This window comes from Aythya marila, assembly GCF_965140915.1.
Source record: "Aythya marila genome assembly, chromosome: 3".
Classification (NCBI taxonomy): domain Eukaryota; kingdom Metazoa; phylum Chordata; class Aves; order Anseriformes; family Anatidae; genus Aythya; species Aythya marila.
The window spans coordinates 45,599,578-45,622,241 of record NC_139044.1 but is presented as its reverse complement, the minus strand read 5'-3'; the positions used below and the strand labels follow the sequence as shown (position 1 = coordinate 45,622,241).

The following is a 22,664-nucleotide window of genomic DNA, read 5'->3' as shown; positions in this document are numbered from 1 at the left end:
ATACACCACACTGAAATGATGTGTATTTTAGGGATTAGAATAAACAATGCAGAAAATCCATCTGGACATAAAGAAACACCTTTGCCACACTGTTTGGAAGACTCTCATTTCAGAAAGGTCAAACTGTTGCACCAGTCTGTCTTTTTGCAGAGGTTTCCACAATACGATGCTTTCCTATAACAAAAGTGGGGGGGGGAGGGGGGTTGTTGGTTCTCAGCTTATTCATTACAGCTTCATGGTTGCAAAAATTGAAAGCTTTTTAAATACCATCGCAATGCTAAATTCCTAACACCATCAGATAAAAATATTGAATTTTAACTATTATTTACAAAACAACTACATGTGTGTGTGTGGGGGGGGGGGGGGGGGCAGGGGTGCGGACCAGGGAGGAGAAGAAGCCATTAGATGAATATGCTCAAATAAAGAAATGGATGAACAGCTTGGCCAAGGCTGATGCAGAGTCTGGAAGGATTTTCAGGGTCAGATTCATCTAAACTTGTCTGTACCTTTTGCAAAGGCAGCAGAGAAATGGGTACTTTTAGGCTTTGATTTGTATCAGATAAAACTGCTGACTATAAAAGAAATCTAGGCTGACTAGTTCACATACAGATTAATTCTCGCTTTTTGAGTGCCTCAGTGACTCCTTCAGCTTCAGCTGGAGCATATGCACTTTTTATAAAGTGTATGATGCGTTATCATCATCCATCCCACCTTTTTCACTATAGATTTTTTACAGTCTCCAGCAGACCATTGGAGATACTCCCATCTTCTCATCTTTCTGACCTGACCTGTACAGGTATACCTGTAGCAGTCATGGTAACACCTTTCTGCAGGGAGATTCTTATCCTGCCCAATGACTACAATGATCAGCCAACACAAGTCAGTGAAATCATGGCACGTTGGTGCTCTTCTTGGGCTTGAAACTGGAAGCAAAACCATCACACTGTGGCAAACATCAGGCCAAAACTTCAAAGTGGGGGAAGTTCCAACAAATAGAAGAAAACCCTATTTTCTTCTTCAGCTTCTTAATTCAAAATGCATTTTATTCTTCAGCACAGTACTGACTGTATTTTGCCCATTAGTTCCACTGACATCAGTCATAAGACTTCCAAGACAACTTAAAACTGAGCCCAAACGTAGTGCACTATGCTAGGTGCCTGCAGAGCGTGAGACATGGCTTTTAGCTATCCTGCAGGCTTCTTACTCTGTTTCAGCCGTGTAAAGAGACCTTTACATCAAGTGCTCTCAGTTCCTGTCTTCAACTACTTTATTCACAAAAGCCCTATTGAAAGTGAAGGTACATGATGATGGAAGCAGGCAGTGGAAAGAAACTCTTTTTGTTTAATCCATTTCTGCGTATAATCCTCCAGTATTTTAAAGCATTGAGGATAACAGTTTTAGAGTAAATTCACTGCTCTAGCCTCCATTCTACGAGTATTTTTTTCTACGTATATGCAAACATGCAAAAGGTCAAACTGAGATTAACAAGATCCTGCTAGGTATTTTTCATTGATCTGTTAATATTTCAGTGTTTTCCTGTTCTGGCTGAAATGTGTTATGACAAACCCAAATAACCCTTAACAAAAAAAAAGGGTTTGTAATAAAATAAAATATGATCCAAATGGCTGTACTGAAAATAACAAGTGACCTAGACTCATACACATCTTCAGGGTAAATCATGACACAAGGAGATTTCCTGTGAAACTCAATGGTTCTGTGTTACAAGCAGCAAACCCAAAGCCCTGATCTGCTCAGGACTGCCAATCTCAGCATATACATGGGACACTTCTTCGGGCCCATCGAAGCTATCCAGTCCCAAAGCATAAGACTCTGCAGTCCCCTTTTCTGCACAGTGTAGAGTTAATGGACAAGGTGAAGAGAGGAGACCAACTCATATCTACTGTTCTACCAAGCAGATGGATTCGCTCGTAGATGATTACAAAAACTATACCTACAAAAGGAATAGAACACAAATGAAGATACTACTCTCTTTGAGCCAGCAGCAGAATAAGGCATATTGCAACCTCATGGCTTCTCTCATGAGCATATCCCCAGCCAGCTAGAACTAAAGGCTGCAATACAGAAGATTGGGCAAGAATGTTCCTGTGCTCAGGGCAGTCACAAAGCCTTTGGGGACCTGTTGAACAGTCTAACCTTCCATTCAGAGCATAGACTAAAGGCATTCTTCTTATTCCACTTTTAACTCACATTTCATATAAAACTCCAGTTAGTAACCAACAAGCACAAATGAACAGAAACAAACAAAACCCAAACCAAATCAAACCCAACAACCCCACCCCCCAAAACAAACAAACAAACAAAAAAAAAAAAACACAAAAAAAACCAACAAAACAGCCCTTCATATATACATAATCTTTTATTTATTTATTTATTTATTTAAGTCAAGCTAATGAAGGAAAAATGCTTTTTGATGCTCTCTGTGGCGAAGAATATCACATTGATAGTCTAAATCACTGGCTGGCTCCATCAGGGTGAGATGCCAGCAAAAGCTACGATGGAACTGGACAAAATTCTGAAGATGAAGACACTAAGAAACTGGTGCAACATTATCATAACCAGCTTTTTTTTTTTTTTTTTTTTTTTCCTCCTCCCCACATTAAAAATTGTACTTGACACAAAAATTGTACTTGCCCACTTGTACTCAGTAATCCTGCATGATACACAGGACACCAAGCAATATCTACCTGTGTTTCTTTATAGATAAGGCATTTATTGTGCTCCTTAGTGAATCCTAGACAATTACACATGAACTAGAGTATAGCATTTATACTGGGTCTTATTTTTATAACCCAAGTCAACCTACTGTATCTGTACCACTTGCTACTACATCAAGGTTTTATGAATAATACCTTTAAGACAACTGAATGGGTAAGAGAAATAATTCACTCAGTAACAAGAGGAAGCTGAAATTAATATTTTGGCCAAAGGACAACTAGACAATACCATCAGAGGACAAGTGAAAGCCAAAGAGGAAAGCTGAAACTATACAAAAGTTTTACTTCAAAGAAATGCTTAATCAAACACACAAATCCATTGCTTGCTTGTTTTCCCCATTTGTCCTGTCATAAACAATGAGCAATGTCACAGTTTTTCCAAGAAGCCATGGGAGGTAAAATTTCTGTAATTTAAGACAATACTTTAAGGAAAGAAAAAAAAATCTTTAATGTAAAACACTGTGAAAAACTTATTATAAATTTGTCACACATTTTGCATTGTTTGTATTTCTCAAGTTATTTGCATTTAAAATATCATTTTTTTTTTTATTACTAACTACACAGCAGGGATCTGCTGTGCCTGAGCAGAGCTTCAGTTTGCTTTGCTAAATGCTGAGAGTTTTCTCAAAACACATTATTTTGGGGCTGCTTTTTTTTTTTTTTTTTTTTCCTGTTTGTTTTTCAATATTCAAAATGTTTCTTCATGCACAAAACCTGAATAAGTGGACATTTGCTATCACTGAACTTTATCCAGGCTGTATATCATACACTTTTTGTGCAGGGCAATATCAAAACTTTTAATCCTCATAAAATTCCTTATGCTTGTGAAGATGCATATGGATGTCATCAGTGAGTTTGAATTAAGCTGTTACTGGATCCATGTGAAACCAATGTAAGAATTATGGCCCTGCACAGTTGTAATATCTAAACTTCTAGTTATATGAAGTAGTAAGTAAAGCTGAGTGACATATAATACTGCTGAGTAAATACTCTTCATTTAGAAGTAAGAGTAAAGGGAAGTAAAAATTCGCAACAGATTCTAATAACTTCTCTTTCTATAACTGCTCTTATGCCAACAAGCAGGAACTGTATGTTTTAAGGATGCTGAAGGCTGATTACGTGTGTTTGGAACTGAAATTCCCAGAACTGCATAGCAGTCTAAGCCATTTTTATCACAGTGAAGGATACTGAAAATAGAGGCATCCTTTCATACACGGTCTGTCAATTGACCAAGTCTGATGTATACCAGACGTGATAGTATTACAGGAAACACAGCATTATTTCCAGTCTTTAACAAGAAAAATATGTATTATTTAAGTATACACATACATACTATGTTTTAACTGGAGCAAAATCAGAAGGAAATTACTATTTTGTTTGTTTGTTTTGTTTTTAATGAAAGATTAGCTAAATACTTAAGGAATCCATCACGTACTAAACAGTGTCTATCAGCTAGGCTTGATACTGAACACGTCTCCCTCGATAGTCACCAAAGAAAGGCACATAGTCCCTTGCCATATTCTCCATCAACAAACAAGCAAACCAGATCCTTCCTACACTACCTATAAACTCCCCCTCTTCCTTTCTACCTATACTAATCAGATGATTATGTGAGACGGAGAGACATGCACAAAATCTAAATTATCTTATGGATAATGTAAGAAGCAGTAGGCTTAATCACAACATGAAAGATTCAGATTAGCCATCAGAGAAATCATTCCATGGCAAAGGCAGAGAAACATCAGAACAGATACCACCTAAACAGCATGTCACCTGTTCATATCTTACCTCCCTTCAACTGTCTCTTTCATCTTTCACCCTGATATTATGCTGTTTGCCAGCTGCCCTGTGTGCACTCAGCTGTAAATGTAACAAGTACTCTTAACAAATGGCGGGTATTATGAGATATATAGCAGATATGCAGGATCCACCTTATGAATATTGAGCCCAGATCTAAAAAATCATCACTTTATTAATAGGCATAGTTCTTATGCTTTTAGCTCCATTGTGGCAATGTAAGCAGATGCTTGAGAAGCAACTGATCCTGTAATAGTTTGCAGGATTGGGCCCTAAGAAAAGGCGGATACAGATGGTGAACACAAGAGGCACATTGAGTGAAAACAACTCTCACTTTCCATGGTGGCAGAATGCCAGCTGGTTGGAGTCTGTTGATGATGGTACAAGAAGAGGAGGAACTGTCATGCATATGTGCCAAATTTACTCATTTAAAAGTGAATTGGGCATCACCGTCTGTTGCAGCTAATCAACAAAATGAGATAAGTGGGGCAACAAATTATGCCCCTTTTAATCAACTAGTGCTGTCATCTTCTTTGTAAACAAGGAGAGTTTCTAAATTTGTTTTTGCTAAGTATGAAGTCATAAAAGAAGATGGAAGCATCCTGTTAACAAATTACTGTCTCAATTCAAAGACAATCAAAAGACTTTCTACAGACTTCAGAACAGGATCAAACTCTATAAATAACATCATTCCATGAAAGAAATTCAAGGATGAAGAGTACATTCCTTACTTGAGTTTTAAAAGTTATTCAAAGGAAAAAAAAATAGATCCTGGTTGTGGAAAAGCATACAAATGGTTTTAACAACAGTGTGACTACAATATGTTGGTGAAGGCATAAAGGTCTGAAGAATTAGACCTTTGTTTTACTTGCTGCTTGGATCTATCAGTCATACAACACATATATTGTATTATTTTACATCTCTTTGTAAAAGGGACTAGAAAGAAAACACTTGAATTGCACAAGTTTATCTCCCTCCAGTACATAAGCCTTCTCTGAAAGTGATCAGTACTACTGATTCTTTCCATCTTTGAAAGAAGGCACCTGGACAATGCATTCCTGATGTAAATGTCTTCAGGGGAGACTTCCTGGTGCTCCGGACCTACCATCCCAGCCAGAATAGCTCCAGCACCTCACTTATTTATATTTTGACACTCCTCAGTGTAAAAGAGCTCAGTTCCAGAACACAATACTATGCAAAGAACAACTGTAAATAAACTGGATTAAAAAATAATCCCTGGAGGTGGCCTAGGTATGTAATGAATTTTTTCCTGAAGTAATACAGGTCTGAACACACAATCAATTAAACAAACCAACAATAAAAAACACCCAAATATATAGAAAATGACTACAAATACCTATGTTTTATCCAGGTTTTAAAGATCCTTACACAAAATTCCATTAGATACTACAGTATTTACAAAAATCTTTCCATTACTTAGAGCTTAATCAAATCCAGTAATTCAAAACTAATTCAGCTGAAGGCTAAATGAGAAATTGCATGGTTCACCTGGTTTACTAAAGACTCAAAATCTTTACTAATCCAGTTAAAATAGTTTGCCAAACAAAAATACTTGACTACAGAAGGTCAATACACAACCTTTACTTATAAACACATAAGGTAATTGTTTGAGGAGCAGCAGAGCATTGCATTAGTACTGCAGCATCCCTTCATTTTTTGCTTTCCCTCTCTGTGAAATTAAATTCTCTTCAGTTTCCACTGCCATTGCAAAACATTTCAACAATCCGAATACAAGGATTACTATACTGACCACTAATGCCAAATCTGCCCCCAAACCATTTACTCTGAAAGAAGATGAGTTTTGCAATATGTAGCTGCATCTATAAAGCAACGAAAAATTGATGGCTTCCTTCTGACTGCCATAGAAAGGGCTGCTTTGTGCATTTCTTTCCTCAGGGAATACATTGGTATAATTTTCCATTGGAGAGTTTCTGTATTCCTGCATTGCTAAAGTGGCTGCAAAGCTGACCTAATTTAGGTCATCAAAAACTTAGGATTAGTCACATTGCCAAAACCAAACAAAGAAAAAATGTAATTGCTACAAATTTAGTTGCTTATCTTAACTTTTTCTATCAGAAACTATGCAGCGTTCTTCAAAATGGTAAAATTCATAACCTGTAATGTCTACATTATTTTGTCTATAAAATACATAAAAGATTAATCTATATTTCATTTTTGTCTGTGTTGTTATTATCAAAAACAGCACATGCAATGTGGACATCATCCATTACAGGATGTCAAAATAACAGAAACATTAATGTAGTCTCAGAAAACCCTGCAAGATGGGTAAGTATTAACCTCAGATGCTGCAAGGTTAAGCTGCTTGCCTGTGGTCACATAGTGAATTTGACAGGATCAGGGATAAAACACAAATTTCCTGATTCCCCAGCCCTATCACAAGACCACAGTGATGTAATTAATTGCTAAGTTTTAATTTAATGGTCTGTGCAATTTGTATTTCTAAATCTCCAGAGTTTGTAACAGCAGGTATTAATGTTTTACTTCAGGTTCAAAAGTACAAAGTACCCTAAAAGCTGTTCTCAGTTTAATGGAAATGAAATGGCCCATCTCAAAACACTGTGCTGTTAAGAGCATGCTAATGCTTATAGAACTGTATAGGAATGTTAAATACTCAACCTTCTGGTTTGATTACTCATGCCCTCAGAGCTGGCAGTCCAGTTCAGCTTGTACAGGGCTGCCTCAGATGTCTCCATGCAGCACCTCTGTCTGTAGTACAGGCATAACCTTAATACCCCCCTCTCAGGCAGAACTCTACTCAGCCACCACAACGAGAGGTCAGTTCCACGAGGTTTTGCAGATCTGCAGTGTACACTCACTAGGTGTGTGGACATGTGTCTGATGAAGGAGTGGGAGTTATCTACCCAGAACTCAAATGATATTCTAGTTTCTGAAAGATTAGACAACAGCTCATTAGAGGAAATGTTACAGGCTTCAAATGCCTGTTCCCCAATCCCAGTTCTGCTGATAGAAGTGGGCCCAAGGCCCAACACATCTATTTGGAGGAACCCCAAACTCTCCTGCCCTGCTTCCCCCCTTCAGGTCCTGGAGGGAAAAAAAAAATAAAATAAAATGAAACAAAAGTAACAAAAACAAAAACAAACAAAACTACAACCATCATTTGCACCCATCACAAAGCATGGAGAAACATACCCATTTCAGAGCACTATATGGGTGGACAACCCTTTTTGAGTTGAGAAACTATCACTAGTGCTCACGCAAACCCTGAATCTATGACTCCAGAAGTTTCTGTATATGCAAAACACAGTTTCAAACTTTATGTTTAACTTCACTATTTTCATTGTGCCTTCTCCTCTCCTCCTAGCTGATTTTTCCTTCCCCATCTTTTAACTGAAACTTTTCCTTCATCTTGCATGCTTTATTGATCTTTCAAATCTTACCAGCTATTTTGTAGGTTAAGCAACATCTGTTTGGATAATTAAGGAGATTAACAAGCCAGAGAACAGTCATTACCTGCAGACACACTGAAAATAGCCTTCTCCGCAAATCCAACAGACAGACATCAGTTACAGTAATCCTCGAGGTAGACACTATTTGAACATTTTGTATGTGGCACTGACGCTGAAATAGGTTTATCTCCTCCAAAATATATCAACTTCAGTATTTCAGGAAACAAACACTGAAACTGGTGCTTGTCATGTCAGTAAGTGTAGGCTCACACTGACAATCACATTTTCATGAACTTATCTTCTGTGTCTACTTAAATGTGCAATGTCATACATGTGTTTGACAGCAGAGCCAGAGGCATCCAGTTATTCAAGTTACTGGGATAATATTAAAATAAAGATGCTTTTGTGAAGAATTTCAACATAAGAAAGACTCATTTAACCTCTAACAGATTTCCTCGTTTCCTGTTTAATTTGAAGAATCTACTTATTGGAAAGTATATTATACTCAATTAAGAATCTCTTGGAAATTTTACTGAATTATATTGGGCTTTGTTTAAAATGTCACTTGACGTATAAAAATCAAACTACAGCTAGATTTTTTTTTTCTTTAATCAAGCATATTCTGGTAAAGTTTTTTTGTTTGTTTGTTTTCATTTTTTTGAGCTGGGTTTTACAACAAACCTTTAAAAGAAGCTATAAAAACTCATTTTTCTTCATATTTTTAAATGTTACTTTAATTTGACTTTGAAGATGTTTTAAAAAAAAATCAATATATTGTTTTCTGAGAACATCCTAAGATAAAAAATGAAAAAAAAAATTATGATACAGTTTTCAAAAAGTCTAAGGAAGTGTTTGTAAAATTAAATAAACTTTTGCAAAGCTTTTATAAACATTATGACCTTGTAACTTTAAAAAAAAAAAAAAAAAAAAGTTAAATAAACTGTGTCTACATGGAAAATCATATTGTCTGGGCCGCTGTGTCTTGAACTAGGTAATATAGCAGTAGACATACCAGAGTTACAGCTGGAGACATGTGGGTAAGGCTGAGATGGAAGGCATGTACGCAGACATGCACACAACATCTGCCAGGCCTGTTTTTACCTTGAATGGCAAAATTTCACACTAGCTTTCTTTGATTGGTAGCACAGGACAGAATAAATTGTTCCCAAATTAGAAACATAATCCTGGTCCTGAACCTGTGAGTGTGGAGCAGATCAGAGCCCATCTGGCCCTGGCCAAAGGAGATGGTCTGGGCTGTGGGATGACTGAGGGGGATGGTGGGGCCCTGCTCTTCTCCCTTCCTTTTGGTCACACAAAACCCCCATTTCCAAGCTATTTGCTCCCTCCTGGGAAGGGGCAAGCCCTGCCAGCATATCATATGGGCAGAGAGCCTTTCATGAAAACTAAGCGAGCTGTAAAGGGCATATACATACACTGGGGGCCATAAGGCAGCAGCATAAGGAACTTGACGCAGAGTGGCTTAAAGAAAAATAAATAAATAAATAAATAAAGTGGCTTATATAAACCAGTGCCATAAAACCCCTGTAAAAATGCAGCTAAGGATACTATTTCTGCCAGCCTGAGGTAAGCACTGCAAAAAGGATGAAATTAAGGTTATGTAATGCCTCCCATTCAGCCCAAAATAAGTAGTTTAAAGTCAAGATTTGCACTTTGAGAGCAACATGAGCCAAACAACCTGTGATGCTGCTTAAATGCCCCATGCTCCTTTAATAGTCATGGCAAGCTGGGCCAGCTGAGAAACAAGCAAGGACTGCTTGTGGAGCAGAATCCCCAGGAGGAAGGAATCAATACCAGTTTCTATACAATAGATCTCCTGAAGTATTAAATAAACCTTTTTTTTTTTTTTTTTTTTTTTTCCTATGAGTAACGTAATGTGTAGGAAATAATATGCAAGCTGAAAGGAAGGTATAACATCTAAAGTATATATATATGTATTTTACATTTTGCTATTGAGATAGATATACAAAGTTCATAATGCTGTGGCATATTACTTTTATTTGTTGTAGTCAATCACTAATAAACCAATCCATCTTTACTCCTAATAGAATTAAACATTTTGATAACTTTTTAGTAAGGTAACATTTAAATAACACATGAATGCCAATTCCATATAAGCTTTGTCTATAGGGAACTGAATTTAAGACCAAAAGAAAGAAAAAAAGGCTAATTAAAAAACTTCTACTGAGTTTCAAAAGCTCTGTGCATCTACTTCAGAAGATTGCTCATAAATTCAGTAAAGCCCTAAAGATTACTCATGTCTAGAAGCGTTATCATCAAGGGCAAAGTAACATTCTTTTTCCTCTTACTTAGAAAACGGACTTTTATTTTGCTGCTAATCCCACCTACACTTTGAGTACCCATCAGTGTCGGAAGCTGAAAGATATGAGCAAGTTTTATTTCTCATAACTGGAAGAAGATAATCTTTTCAGATTATTCCTTCAGACTTCAGAGATAGGGCTATGATTTTCCTAAGGGTATGTATTAGATCAATATCAAGTGCCCTTAGGATCTTGTAAAGTATCTTTTTATTTGAAATTACACCCAATCTCAAACATATATTGAATTAGAATTTCTAATTGCAACTGAAATCTCTGAAATAGAACATGCAGTATAAAATCTACACTGCTAAATTTGGACATCATTCATATGGATCATTATCATTTCTAATGAATAACTTACTGCTGAACATTTCTGCTGAACATTCCAAAAGATATTATTGAAATTAAAAGATCTATACATTCCTGATAGTATAATAAAAATGTTAACATTTGAACCTGTAATTTTCAGAGAAAAATTAAGAAGGGAATTCCTTTATTTATGTTTGTTTTTTTAAAACATATGTGATACGCCTTAATTATATGCATAATCCTTGGCTTCATATGTCACCCACAAATATTGGTATGAAACATTCTACAGTAGGCAGCTACCATTCCCAGAGGAAATTTCTCAAATATCCCCCAAATTTATTCTTAATATTTACTACCAACATTCCTTTCATGCTGTCATAAAAGCTGAGTGACTTTCAAAAGTTGCCAAGACTGAAAGAACATCGCTTGCAAAGCAGAACAGTCCTCAAGCTCTTCTGCAAATGTGGTAGCCTTTTAATTGCATCAGACATAGCCTTAACATGCTGAGCAGTATCAAAGCAAACAATTGATGAGAACCACTTTGTTAGGAAGCAGAGAGTGCAAATGAAAACATTTTTATTTTTTTTTTTATTCTTCACCATTTTGTATGTACCTGGAAAGGTCACTGGGATGGACCATCTGTCCTCCATGGAGTGCCAGAGTAGTGGACCACGGCTCATGGCCAAGGTTCATTATGGTGATGCATGCAATAAGCAATAAAAATGCTGGAAAAATCCACTCATGTTTGATGTAACAAGTGGCTATTAGTCTCCTGTGTTTATATTAACCTTCTGTCCCTAGGCAAAATCCTGCCCAAACTCCACGGTGCTACCCCTTAGAGTTCAGATGGGGGGAGCAGAGAAAGAAGAAAGTCTCCATGGAAAACATGGAATAAGCAAGTTGTTCTCCAGCCTCCCCATCAAACTCTTTGGGCAACTCATTGGTGTTTTGCCAGGCCCCGATCATAGAAATTTGACTCCCTTATTGCATTTAATGATTGGGAGCTCATAATCTGCCTATCATGTCCGATCTAAAACTGGAAAATAGCCATGCACCTTTTAAAAATAGGCTGTTTATCACACCATATATTGATTATCTTCTGGAAGCACTCCAAGACACATCATTCTGGAAGCCAATCTAAAATAAATATGACCTGAATTTATCCAGAACAGGTTGAACGAAGTCTTGTTACTAGGCATCTAGCTTTTTTTTTTCCCCCTGTCCCAAATTGAACACATTTAACTGATATGTAACTGTCTACATATTAATATCACAGCCTCCTGGCAATTATGAATCATTAAACAGAATTTTAATATGGCTTATTTCACATGTGTGCACTGATATTTAGAAAAGTTCAGTTCCCATTCTTTGAGTCTGGAATGTCTTTCAAAATACTAAAGTTATATCACTGAAATGGCCTGATACATGCACAGAACTAACCCCAGCCATCCAGCTGTGACCTGCCAGAACAAGACAATAGCTGTTCGGCCTGCAAAAAGTTCGAGCACAAAGGGAAGTATTACTGACAACCCTGTGAAAGAGAAGATGGAGATCTGCAGCCCTACTGCTAATAAAGCTTTGTTGCCAGCCCTCATAAGTGCAACTTTATCATCTGAGAGAGCAGCCACTGCAGCAGATTTTACCTGACTGGAGCTGAGACAGGGAAGACACAGACGTCTTTGGAACAAAGTTTCAGATGATTCACTGCTAAAGAAAGGCTTGCATATAATGGCAAATGATTGCTAATTACTGGGTAAATTAAGTGCTTCTCAGGGTTGATTGCTGCTGCTGTTTACTGCTACAACCTGAAAAAGTCAGGTTCTTCTGCTCGATATTTGAACATACTTAAGAGTTTCCAGAAGCTGAGAGAACAGGTTTCATTTACAGCAGTCTAGCCTCTTCCTCACTGGAATAAGCTATTGATACGTCAGATATTTCCTGTGCAAATAAAATGATGTTTTATGCCTGCTTCATTAATGCTGCTCATGAATATGGATGAAATGTCAGACAGAGAAGGGTGGATACTCTGTGTGGGGAAGGCTATGACTCTGGAATAACTCGTACCTGCAATTAATAAGTTATAACAAATTATCATAGGACAAAAATTTTATAGAACATGAAACAAGTAGCATAAAACAATGATATCTTATGGACTATTTAAATTAAAAGGCTTATATTACCTTCTTTCCTGTACAGAGAGAGTTCAGTATCAGGGGGCAACCCAGAGCTTAGGCCTTCCTAAAGGACATCTGAAGTGTGGGCATCATGCCGAGAGAGAGGCATGTCTCTGTCTCAGTTCTGCCTTGATTTACCTCTTGCCCTGAGAGAGTGGTAAAGATCAAGGTGTCAATCTATTTTATGGACTAGATGCAGGCAGCACTACTACACTGCTGGGAGAGTAGGAGGACATTGCTGTGATGTGAGAAGCTGTAATGCAGCTGTGTTGGCAGGTGCAGCTCCATCACGTCTGCATGCCGGGTTACAGCTAGAAATCCTTCAATCCTTTCAAAATATATCACAGATAACACTGCACTCAGTTGTCTTTGCCCAAGCTGTACTCCAGCACAGCAAGCAGCAGAGTCAGAAGCAAAAAGATTTGTTTGCAGCTTCCTGAGGTGCAAGGGGTTTTTAGAGATAAAGGAAAAGCAGCACCAGCAGAAGAGCATTATCCTTCCATCACGTGTTCTGTCTCATCTCATCTATACCAGGAGGAATAAAGAAGGGGATATTCTGTAGAATAGACCACTGTGGAGGTAGAGATACCCATAACAAGGAAGTTTTCCATGAGGACTTCCACTTGCCTTCAACATCACTACGTACCATGATGTATCCATCAAGGAAACTGGCTGTAGGGGAGTATTCAGCCCACTGTATTTAAAATGTTGGTAAATTGAAAATGGATCATGCCACTTCTCTCTGCTCATTCCTCCTCCTGTCCCCCCACACACCATGAATATATTTTAGAAGAAAACAATACACCTACTACTTGTGTAGCTTCTAAGCATTTTACAGATTATGCATGTGAGGAGGAAATCATACAACATTTCAGCGAATCTGCAGTGCTCTACACATGCAGAAAAAAAAAAATAAATAACAGTACAAAAAGGAGGTACTATCCTCTGTGAGGCAGAGACCAAAGTACAGCAATGGCTGAGACCTGCTGTGAATAATTAATGTAATTAATGACATTTTTTTCAAGCAGTTACTTGTGCCTGGATTCCTAAAGGAAATAGTCCTCTTAAGCTGGTTTATGAAAGCTGTATCCCAAGGAAAATCCAAACTCTGTTTAATGAAGCAATTTGACCAATTTGTGATACATTTTCCCTCTCTAGTTCCTCTCTCTGTTATTCAAAGCCATACAGCACATAATTAAATCAAGGATGGCTATAATATCGCACTTGCTAAATTACTATACATTTGCCTAATTAGCAATTACAACCCACTGTTGCCACAGACATTTGCTGAGTAATACTGCTCCACTGCAGGCTGGCACACAATGACAGAAAGCAGTACCAAAAATAAAAAAATAAAAATGCTATAGTTAGATGCCTAACAAGTACTATATATAAATCAAAAAGATGGCCAAAACCTCAAAGCAACAAAATATTTGTCTTACAGTGCAGAGATTAACAAGATACTTAATGATAATTGTAACAAAGGGAAGGGGAGAAATCACTGAAATTCTCTGACTGTGCAGCTTTGGGAAAAACAAACAAAATCCAAATCCAAAGCAACTGCTGCCTAAAATGCTTTATGGGTGCACTGTGCTTCTGATCTGTGATCCACCCCCTTCCCTCCCCACCAGTCTCCTGGTAAAAAGAAAGGAAGATTTCACACCAGTCCCACATTTTGGAACAAGGTTTCCAGGAGGCTTTCTTCTCCTATGATCTAGGGAACAAGCAATGATAGGGCCATATAAAAGCACATAATGAAATTGAGTCTCATTTAACACTCCTCTTGTGCTTCAAAGGCACTTACAACTATTAAAGTACAATGCAAACAGCACATACAGCTACAAACAGAACACTCGCATGCACAGAATCATAAAAGTTGGAGGAGACCTTCAAGATCATTTGGTCCAACCATCACCCTACTACCAATGTCACCTACTAAACCATGCTCAAGAGACCTTACACTGCAGAAACTGCATTTCTTTCTTTCCACAGAATGAAATTCAAATCAAATGACCGATTTTTTTTTCTTCTCTCTCTATATATGTAAATATATATAGAGAAGAAAATATATATAAAATAAATAAATAAATATAATATATATATATATAATATTATATATATATATATATAATAAATAAATAAAACGTATATATGCATGGATTTTATGTTCTGGATGAGGCCTGGCGATATTAGATGGGGTACTTGATACATCTTTCACAGAAAGGGTTTAAGAAGAGCTAAGCCTGAAAGACCCCCACGCTCAAAGGATTATCACCTATAACACTCTGTCCTGGTTTCAGTTAGAACAGAATTAATTTTCTTCCTAGTAGCTGGTGGAATGCTGTGTTTTGGCTTGGGATGAGAAGAGTGCTGATAACACCCCGATGTTTTAATTGTTGCAGAGCAGTGCTTATACCAAGCCAAGGACATCTCAGCTTCTTGCTCTGTCCTGCCAACAGGCAGGCTGGGGGTGCAGTAAGAGCTGGGAAGGGACAGACCCAGGACAGCTGACCCAAACTAGCCAAAGGGGTATTCCATACCATCTGACGTCATGCTAAACAATATATAGGGGTGGCTAGCCGGGGGGAGGGGGCCGGACTGCTCGAGGTTAGGCTGGGCATCGGTCAGCGGGTGGTGAGCAATTGCATTGTGCATCACTTGTTTGTACATATTATTATTACTTTCCTATTATCACCATTGTATTATTATTATTGTTATTGTTATTATTATTTTTGTTATGATTATTTTCCTGTCTTATTAAACTGTCTTTATCTCAACTCAAGGGCTTCACTTTCCATTTCTCTCCCCCGTCCCAGAGAGAGAGGGGGAGGGGGAGCGAACGGCTGCGTGGTGTTTAGCTGCCAGCCGGGTTAAACCACGACACACTCAGAGTAAGGAACTGCCTTTTTGAAAGGAGCACCTGGAACAAGAGCAGCCCAGAGCACTCAGTTGCCACGAAGTTGCCCTATAAACTCATCCTCCGCTGCAGCCACATGTTACAGAGAGTGGATTTAAGTCACAGAGCAGGCTGAGGACCTGCTGCTACCCTGAGCACGTGTGCAATGCTCACAGCTGCTATCCAGATCCCACCTGCCTGCTGCAGGCAGGTCTCAAGTGATTTATTGGGACTGGAATTTCTGGCTTTAAAACACAGAAATTACAGGAATTAAGTGCCTGACCTTTAAGAGAGAAAACTGTCTGCAAAGCTTTTGCAGGAAACCCAAAAGTGTTACCATCAAATTTGACTTCTAAAAAGAAAGAGAAATAAAAATATTTAAATAAAAATTGACTTTAATACAGGAATTACCCTGAATTCAAAGGTTAAATAATTAAGTTGAAAGAATTCAATTAACAATTATTGAAAATCAGACACAATCCTGAATAAAATTATATTAATATAGCTTTAACAGTAGCAGTGAGAAATCAGGAAACAAATTTAATAAATTCATTGCTGTATATAATTCCCAAATGAGATATGTGTACATTATTTTGCCACAAAGAAGTTCTTCTTAATTTTCTACATCTATTGCATTAGTCCTATCTTTATATTTATTTTCTTTATGAGGTATATAATTAGGTTTTTTTTATTAGAAAAAAATCTTAAATTTCCACAAAAAATACATGATGCATGTAGCTTTATTTTTGATTGAAACTTTGTACTACAAAATTCTTTAGCTAAAATCATAAAGTGATCCTCTAATGGACACTGTTCATCCTGATTCTGTGAGGATGACTGACAAAATTGCTAGAAATGAATCCTTAAGGTTCAGTGCCATACAGGTCAAATTTAGCTAGAGATTGACCCTAATCCTAAATCAGATTTTCTAGCTGGCTTCTATTCTGCCAACACAGAAAAGCCACTGATGGCAGGAACAGAACAATACTAAATAGGAACATTCAATTTTAAAGACAATTTAAAAATAAATTTATCGTAGTGACTTATATTTGCTGTTGGGTAAAATAAATACAAAACAAGATAAAACAAAAAGCTGCCTGGGATGTAATATTTCTGGAAATCCACCCTTTCCACTGAAGACAGCTCAGAGGCCAGACAGGGTTGCAGACTGGAATGGAGATGATGTTGAGGGCAGTGCCATAGGCGTGGAGTCTTTTTTTTTTTCATAAATTCTGCATTTCTTTCCCCAGTTTCAGCTTCTAATCAGCCCTACTTCATTGATTACCAGTTTTGATGGTACTGTTGTTTTTTTCTTGGGGACATAAATGTAAATGAAAACTAAATGTCTCCAGAGATGTTTCCATTTTGCAGTTAATGCTATTCCAGTGTTTCCTTCATATCACTTTTGAAACGTAAAAAGGTTTTGCAGCAGGAGTATGTTACATATATTCTCAGTATGGGTCCCTTCAGACTGTAAGAGCAACAAGTGAAGATTCACTGTCTGCACTGCAGCAATTTCGACAAAACAACATTTTACCACTGCAAAGTGTCCGTAACATTGATCTTCACAGTTTCATACATTATTTATGAGATATAGGAGCACACCATAAAAATGATCTCCTCTGACCCTAAGGATAATTAGCACATTCCTGTGGATTATATAATAATACCCTAGACCCAGGCAGATTCTTTTCAGAGCGGTTTGCAAGCAGCAATCCATGGATTTTTATCAATGTCATTATTTTAACAGAAATTCAATTCACAGTCTATACATATTCTATGCTTCATTTTTATATAGCTAAACATTATATTTGTATTTCACCTAGGTGAAAAGTTCTGCTGCCAAAACTTTCTCTAGTGACAGAGAAATAGTCCAGATGGAAATGCCACCGTCACCAGGTGTCACAAGGAAGTTCAGCTATGCTGTAGAGTCCAAAAAGGTCCCCAAAACCTTTTTCCACCAAGCCCTGGGGCATCAGTTACAATCCAACGGCACAATAACGCTAAGTCTGGCAACAGATCAAAAGCCAAAGCCACTCTGAGCATGGCATTTCTCCAAAATATTCACCCTATCACACACCTATCCCACAAACAGCATGAAACAAGCTGTGATTAGTGGACCTTCCCACACCAAATTGTCACTGTCTGGGTGTTGCAGAAAATATTTTTAGTATATTTGTGGAATCTGGTAGCAAGGCTCTGGCAGCATGACTTGGCCACCACAATTTATAACGAGGAAAATGTTCAATCCAACTTCACACAATGGCCATTTATTATAATAGCAGAGTATGTGGAAAACATACAGCCATTACTTATGTACTTGCAAATGTGTTAAGTTAGCTGCTTCTCAGATTAGGATACTAATTCACACTACAATAGAATTAAAATCCATTCAGCTATAAAAATGAGGCAATAACACATCTCTTATTAGGAACTCTCTCTTCACCCACTTAGGAAAGTCGCTCTCCCTGACAAGATTTCTATGAATGGTTTTCCAGTTTCTCTGCCTCAAGGGTTGGAAACTCAGATCACCAAAAATACCCTCAGAACAATATATATATATATATATGCACAGACAGAACTATTAAGATTTAGTGAGCCTAGCACCCTGGCACTGGGGAAGGAGTGCGTTCCATCACCAAGTACTGACCAAATCTATTTGGTCTCTGTTGGAAAACAGAAACTTCTTGCAATGGGGCACTATTCTATTTATTTTTTTTATCACAACTGGGGCATTTTCTGCTAAAACCAGCTCAGCGATAAAGCCCAGGAAGTTGTGACATTTATAATCATGTTCAGAAAAGGTAAAGCCTTCTGTGCCTGAGCTCCAGTGCTGAACGACTGCTACCATCAACATTAGTGGTGTGAAGTACTGCTAGGTGAAGCTGGCTCCAGGAGTTCTTTTCTCAGATAAAAGAAAAAACCTTTATTCAGAAAGACTCCCTTCCCTTTAAGTCAAGAGGACTACGTAGCTCTTATCCTCTCCCAGAGCTGGCTTTGCTCCATAGGTGGAAAGATAAGGCAGGAACAGAGGAGCTCAGGCTGTGCAGCTATAAACAACACCCACAAAGTGGAGAGCCCATGAGAGGCAATGTTGAGCAACCAACATAATTGGTAGACTTAAGAGCAGACTTCGAGTTATGAGGATGGGCAGCTTAGGGCAGCAGCTGTGGTGCAGGGTCCCGGTTGCAAAAAAGAGACAAACTAAGCCTGGGATGGCTGTAGACCCTCAAGAATTGAACCACCTGCTCCAGGGTCACGACTGGCCAACCAGGCAAGCTTCTTGGAGGTGGACAACAAACTGAAAGAAGAGCAAACCTCTGGGTCTTCTGCCTTGTGTTTTGTAAGATTGTGCTGCTATGGTTGGTATTTGGGCTTTTTATATCCTCACAGCAGGAGACAGGAGTTTTCTTCCAAAAAGGGAGACCAGAATGGAGATGGCCTCAGTGGCCAAAGGAAGATTGCAGCGGGGATAGGTCTGACACACAAGGCAGCAGCAAAGCAGAAGGGTTGAATTGGGGGAGTCTGATGGTCTCTGGGGACCTACAGACGAGGCTGGAGGGGAATGCCAAGAGGGATTTGGGCACAGGGAAGGGTCTGCAGGTGATAATGGATTCGGGACTGGGAGATTAGATAGGGAGTAGAAAAACCTTGGAGGGATCTAAAATGGATGAGGTGTGTTGGGGGTGCAAAATGGGGAGGGGTCAGACGTAAGGGTATTTGGGGCAGAGCTGGAACTATGGATAGCTGTGGGCTGGATCAGTGAGGAACTGCAGAGTGGGTAGGAAGGGTTGTGAGGCTCTGGGGCTGGTGTGGGTACTTCTGAACTGCACGGGGACTAGGCTGGAGGAGGGACACGAAAAACTCCATCCAGGACAAGAGGTTTGGGAACCTCATTTGAGCATAACTGCAGCCAGTACTTTCTTCAACTGCACCTGGGGCCAAGGGTGCACCCAGGACTACTTCTCTGCCAAGCTCTCCTATTTCTGTGTTTGTTTATCAGAGGGCTGTTGCAGTGAGTCCTGGGACTGTGATGCAGGCTGTCTGGCAGAAGTGCCATGTTTCCTTATTGCAGAAGTCCTGCCAAGTGATTCTGACACCACTGTCATGCCTGCATTGGCACTACCTTCAGCATTACACTGTAATGAATATAATTCATGTAGCTGAGCTAGGGAGTGTACAGAATTGCAGGCCTTAAGGAGAATGTATTGCAGAGCCTATGGGTTCTCACCTCTCTACCCACACCTACAGTGGCACCACTAATGAACAATGCTAGGTGTCTGCACCAAAACACCTGGGCTTGACTTTCTGAAATTCCGAATACTTACAGATCCTGTTCAGTCTGAGCTGTGACTGATTACCCAACTCTGCAAACTAAAACCCCTCCTCAAGAGCACCTCTAATCAGGGCCTTTTGAAAACATTAGCTCCATATCAACCTTCCCAAACTGACAGGAAGGACTGCGGCCAGAGGATATCAATCAGCCTGAGCTAAGTTGCAATGAGGACTATTGTAAGGCAGAGTAAGATTTAGAGGTAGAAAGCACATTCCTCAGGCATCAGTTAAAAAAAAAAAAAAAAAAAAAAAAAAAAAAAAAAAAGACACAAACACAAGAAAAAAACTTTAAGTAATGTGCTTTTCACTGCCTGCAATGAAAAGTAATTCATCCTGCAACCTTAGCAGCTTGTGTTAAACTGAAGCAGTCACAGCTGACCTTCCTCAGTCACTCTGACAAGTCTATATTAGTTGTCCTCATTACATAAAGACAATCAATCAGAAATTGGAGAACAATGGCCTTATGAGGGTTCATAAAAATTGAATGCAAATCCTCTATGCCATTCAGCCGGGGACAAGCTATTCCCAGAGCTACAGACACACATCTGTACTAATGTCAAAGCAAATATTTTTCTGAGCAGGGAGGGACTAGGCTCAAGATGAGAGCTTGCTGATTGCCTAAGGAGGGATAACGACCAGAAACCTACTCATGTTTTCCCATTTAGTGTGACTTCTTCATCCTCTCTTTCTCATCAGTGTAGCACAGAACAGGAAAGGTACAAGTAGCTAATGTAAATTGTTTTTATTATCCTGGAATTACTCTGATGTACATGCCCAATGCCAACAAATTTAGCTAATTTACAAATGAATGCCATCTCAGTAAGTTCTTATTACAGACCGAGATTATTAGGGTTGGGCACTGAACAAGTACCGTTCCACTTCCAGCCCTCCTGAAGCACCTTTTGTATGGCAGGCCATGCTGGATCCACATCATTGATTTCTAATGCGGAGCGTACAGTATACCACTGTCACACATGATTGAAACAAGCTAAAGCCTTCAATTTTCAAGGGAGATGCCAGGGAGAGAAACAATTATCAAGGAAGAAATGAGATCCTGGGTACTTAAGTCATACAGGTCTGCTAGAGGTCACCAGAGCTACAATTTCTCATATATCTTCAGAAGAAGAAATGTGAGGTCTTGTTCAGAATAGTAATGGGCTGCTGCATATCACATTCAGAACTCCAGATGCCTGTTAGAAAAGTCGATAGCTGATATTCGGGGATCCTGTTTGGTATACATGAAAAACAGCTGTTCCTAATATACATAGTTAACCTGACACCATCAAGCTTATTTTCAGTCATTGCTGGGTCAACTACCATTTCTTCCTCTTCCTGCAATACTACACATCTCCCTCCCATCCAAAAACACTCATGGCCCCCAAACTAAATGGACTTCATCAAACTTTATATTACATAAGTATCGTTCTATTTTTTTCCCTCTGTTTTCTCCTAGTCCCACATACATACCTAAACTGAGATCTAAATATTACTTTTAGTCCTGACTGAATGGAACAAAAACTCAGTATCTGGATTTAAAAACACGGTGTTATCCTGAATTCCCTTTAATGGGATTTCTCTCTAGTTATATTTTAAAGGTGGAAGCAGTTTTCACCACTACAAACTACAAATTTCCAGCAATTATCAGAATGTAAAACAGTCCTTATTCTTATGTTGTTCCTTCTGTTGAGTTGATCTTCACCTAAATGGTATTAAAAAGGTAGTTAGACTATATTTGGCAATTTTGTTTGCCTTTGCTGTACTGAGTAACCAAGATCCTTCACTAGACTCTAGAATCCTTCTAAGCAATATACATATCACACAAAAAAATCCCAAATTTTTGAAAACCCACACCACATCTTTTAGATTCTGAATCCTCCTCCACAATCATAGATAAATACACTTGCACATCAGTGCTTAATGCTTCTCCAAGGTAATCCAGGAGCAAGTGCAATCAGCTGACAAAACATTAATTTTGTTTTCATTCCCAAATGAGCGTGCATGCTGTTTGACAATATATTCACTGAGTCTCCAAGTTTCAAATTGCCATCCAGCCAACAGCCATGGTCCCATGACTGCCAAATAATGGTAGTCAGGAGCCCTCTGTAGCTCTGGGCAAAACTGTCTCTGCTTCAAAGAGTAAGACATCCCCTACAATATTTAGGAAATAGAATCCAAGTACCACATTTAATAGTAAGCAAAAAGTCTTCCCAGCCTTAAATGCATTGGCAGGTGTGCTCCTTTCAGGTTTCTTTTTGGGGGGAGCAGGGGGGGGGCACATGGAGCTCATGAATTCTGGACTTCCTAGAGTTAACACTGACTTGGTTCCAGGCCTCCTTCTTGGACCGGGAAATCATGCCACATACAATGCTGTCAGGCTACTTCCATTTACACACTGCAGCTGCAAATGTAACATTAAAGTAGGGTGAATAAGCCCTGTGTATAGGACTAGGTGTATGGTATGCACAGACATTTCCACGGAGTCAAAGAAAAGACAGTAACATTATCCAGACCTAACCTAGCCAGTTCCTCTGCAAGGATACGTATGCTGCCTGCCCCATGCACTTTGAAGTAAAGGGTAGTAGGATCACATCAACAAGCTAGTTTGAACTTCTAGCATGAGATAATACATG

The 22,664-nt window shown here is 38.7% G+C and overlaps 1 protein-coding gene across 2 annotated transcripts in view; it reads right to left on the bottom strand.

Moving 5' to 3' along the window:
- The window catches only part of RPS6KA2 (ribosomal protein S6 kinase A2), a 219,511-nt gene that overhangs the window by 110,342 nt on the left and 86,505 nt on the right, over positions 1–22,664 (bottom strand). The window lies entirely within an intron of this gene.